The sequence below is a fragment of the Lagopus leucura genome, unplaced genomic scaffold (assembly GCF_019238085.1).
Source record: "Lagopus leucura isolate 7727_CA_CO unplaced genomic scaffold, USGS_WTPT01 Super-Scaffold_100157, whole genome shotgun sequence".
NCBI classification, from domain to species: Eukaryota; Metazoa; Chordata; class Aves; order Galliformes; family Phasianidae; genus Lagopus; species Lagopus leucura.
The window spans coordinates 5297005-5301011 of record NW_024962334.1 but is presented as its reverse complement, the minus strand read 5'-3'; positions in this window follow the sequence as shown (position 1 = coordinate 5301011).

Below are 4007 nucleotides of genomic sequence, written 5' to 3'. Positions count from 1 at the left end.
ACTAGTACTTTTAGGATAAAGAAACAGCTTTCCTTTTCTTCTTCCTGAGGATCATGTGCAACAAGAAATGGCATTACTGCTGATTTGGTAGGGAGCCTCTAAGGCCAAAAGTCCTGCACTTCTTTTGCTTTGCATGCTGCGGTTTTTATCTCTGTTTTTGCAGAGGTTTCCCTCTGCCCCATGGGGACCAGAAATACCAGACCAGAAATTGTCTTATATGAGTTGACTGTTGTTTTTATTTGCTCTTTCCTTTCTATCTAATTCCTCTGGAGAAAAAAAAAAAAAAAAAAAGAGATATTCTGTGCTGTAGTAGCATGTCCACACTAGAGGGTGTTACTTAGACAGGATTTTAGGATGAGTTTTGCTTTGAAAATCTGTTTATCTCTGTTTGGGAAAGGGAAAAAAAAAACACAACCCATATCTGAAATAAATAGCAGCAGATGCAATGGGGATAAATTCCATTGAAATGTGAAGAAACACTACAAAAATGTAATGGTGATATTTTCCCTCACAAGGCTACTCACAAGGGACACTGGTAATGTAGTCATCTCTGCTTCAGTAGAAACTACAAATATAGCTACTTTGAGGATGTGTTAGAGAGGATTAAATATACCTGATATTTTAGACTGCTTGTACTTCAAATCTATTTTGACAGAGAAGACGTTAACTGAAGGAATATGAAAATGAGTTCATAGCTCCTTTTGTGTGAGAGGGAAAGCGTTTGGTGGTTCCAAATCCTAGTCTCTGTTGGAGACATGTAACTCGTATGCCCATGCTTTCTTTTGTATTTCCCCATCACTGACCCCTGGGCTTGAAGTCCTTGCCCTGTCACCTCCCATCTCAGCCTAGTGGATGTGCTCTGCTCACTGTGTCTGGGTGCCATGGGACTGCACCATTTCTATCACAGTGAATCTTGGCGTCTGACTCACACCATGATAAGGGGGTTACCCAGAGGATTTCCAAAACCAGAGATGAAATGGAGGAGAATAAAGTCTGAAGGCAACTTTGTCATGCCTTCTGCATCTCCCAAGCTTGAACAGTAAATACTTCCATCAGCTGAATGAACAGGAACCACTTTAAAGGGATTCTTCACAATGGAGCAAATAACTCAAAACTGGTTACAGTGGGAAGAAAAAAGAAGCAAAATTAACCATAAATCATGGAGGAACCTGCAAAGTAAAGCCTGGTAGCAGTGCCAGGCATGTACCTGGTATCTGCAAAAAGAAAGTGGGCTTACACCCTGGGATCTGCCATCACTGAGCCCAGTACTTTTCCTTGCAAACAAGACTCCCAGAAGACCACCTTCTCCAGGACAGGCAAAGACCCTCCTTCTCTATTGATCTGTCCTAGATGATAGGGTTTAGAGGTCCCATGAAGTGAAATGTTTTGATGAAAAAACATCTCACTGCTCTTTCCCCATCTGCTCACCACTGATGCTAACTGCAAAGGGTCTCCTCTTGTCCACAGAATGGGCTCCAGCTCCAGGAGACTGCTGACCTCCATTCAGCCAAGCACGATAGAGCCTCATCTATTGCTGCACAAATTACGTCTTGCAAAAATGCTCTCATATTCAGGCTGTCTTATGTCTTCTGTTATTGAGCCTCCTTGGCATAAAGCAGGAACAAATTCAGTGGATAAATCAATGTGAATAATGTAGCTGCACCAAGCTGTGTGCTGCAAGGTATCTTAAAATAGCAGTCCCATTGAACAGGAGCATTTGTATGTGTAACAGCTCTCTACAAACACGTGTCACAGTTGCCATGTACTAGAAATGAAAGATGCAGCTGCAGTCAGCTGGCAATGTCAGACGTTTCAGTAGGAGTTTCTAGAAAGAGTACAGATGGGAGGGTGGTCAGCTGGTGAAGTTGCATGATCAGAAGATGTGCCGCCAGTGAAGTCATTAGGTTTGGAGAGGGGAGGCTGACCTTGCCCTTATTTGGCACAGCTCAAAACTGCCAAATTACACTCAGTTCTTTAAGGACTCAGCTTTCCCAGTTCCTCCATGATTCTTTTTTGTTAGCACAGAGAGGTTGAAGAAAGATATGTGCACGAATGTGACATGTGAGAGTAGAACAAAATAGAACAGACATTAGTGTGTGTGTATATACACACATATATTTAATATATATACAAGAAATGCACATATGCACATATATACATTTATATGTTACATATACTTGAGTTTTTCAGTGTTATCTTCTCATGGGCTCAGAGAGGAATGAAATGCTCTCCCAGATTCTACAAGCATGCTAAAGAGATAACTGATGCTTTTACTCCTATAAGGAATTCAAGGTGGTACTGTTGGCCAGGTAAATATGCTGGAATTGTCTCTGAAATAAATGCTGTGTTGAAGTTGAGCTTCAAAAAATGCACAAGCTAGCTTGAATTCTGTCTCCTAACAATGAACAAATGACATCCAGATAGAGATTGAATTCATATTGTGGAACTGGGTTATTTAAGATTATTATTACTTAAACCACAGCATGGCTCTTGTCACTACCTTACTGTTTATCCCCATGTCCCTTTGCCTTGCAGCAGTGCAGTTCATGACAGCTGCATGTCACAACGATTAGAGGTACATTAAATGTATTATATATATAGCATTTTTTTCCTATTGAGATACTTAACAGTGTTTTTGTTGACTGAGCTTTCCAGGTGATGCTGGTAATCACCAAATGTGACAAAGCTTGCTCAGAGCCAAAGAAGAACACAAGGGCAGCTGGCATTTTAGCTTCCCTCCTCTGTGCCTTCTGCTGCTGCTTTTGTCATCCTCCTGCTAGAGCCAGAAGCTAGAATGACCTAATGAAACCTTCAAGCCATCCGGAGAAGCAAAAAGGCTGGAAAAGTAAAAAGAAAAAAGCTGGAGGCAGCAGATTCAGGGGTGAGTGACTGCCCAAGCACTCAGTGAAAAATGGCTCACCGGCATCAGGGAGAAGGGGACAGGACATGGAAAATATGGAGGGGGCAAGCCCTGGAGGGAGCAAGGAGAGGGAGGTCAGCATATAACTCACGTTACAACCTGGAGTTAACACTTCCATTGCTGTGCCTTCCAAGCATAAGTATCATTTAAGATGATAATTGGGAATCTAAGAAGCAAAAAGAACTGCTGTTGTGACAAAGTGATATCTTGCCTTCATATTGCAGCAGCCATCCACCGTTTCTTTATCTGCTGTGCGGATTATTTCCACTGCTTGAACCAATTTACTAATGGATATTTTTTCCTGTAATTCTCGTATGTCACAAGCAACATGCAACTGATTAGTGACAACTTTATCTAGCTATATTTAAAACTGTTCAGCTCCTGTGATCTGAGAGTTGGCAACAAGCCTGTGGGTGCCTTTTTCAAGCTCCTTTTCTAGCTGCGCTAGCAAAGAGGTTCTTTTAGGTGAAACTTGGGCACGTTGACAGAGCATGCACCATCGCTCTTCCTGAAGGAATTCAAGCTAAAGAGGATGCTGGGTGTGACAGCGAGGTATGGCTGCATGTCAGTGACAGCGAAAAATGGAACCTCAGTGTCCTCATAGCTGGTTTTGGAGCTTCAGCCTTGTTATAGATTGCTTGAGGAGTCCCTGTCCTCATGTGTCAGGTAGGACTGAGTAGAATACGTGCTTTCATATCTCTGTTCCTTAGTTTTCTTTGTAAAAAGAAGCCGGAACTATCAGATAAGCAGTCTGTGTGGCTGGACCACCCTTCAGGCAGACGGCTGTGTGTGCACGTGAAGAGTACCAAGAAGCTGAGTCTGGCAGGGTGGAAAAAAAAGGGGGATCCCGGATGGGACAGAAACAGGGCTTCTCAGCAGCATCAGCGCACTGTGGGTTTCCCAGCCTTACGGGTTGACGCCACGGGGAGAAGCTACAAGTATTCTGTTTGGGGGGTGACCTCTCGTACTACAACTCCCAGCGTGCACCTCGGCACTCCCGCGCGGGGCACGCGGGGCTGTAGCGGCGCGCGGCACGCTGGGACTTGTAGTCGGCAGCTGAGGGCGGGCGCTCCGCCGGGGCGGCTGC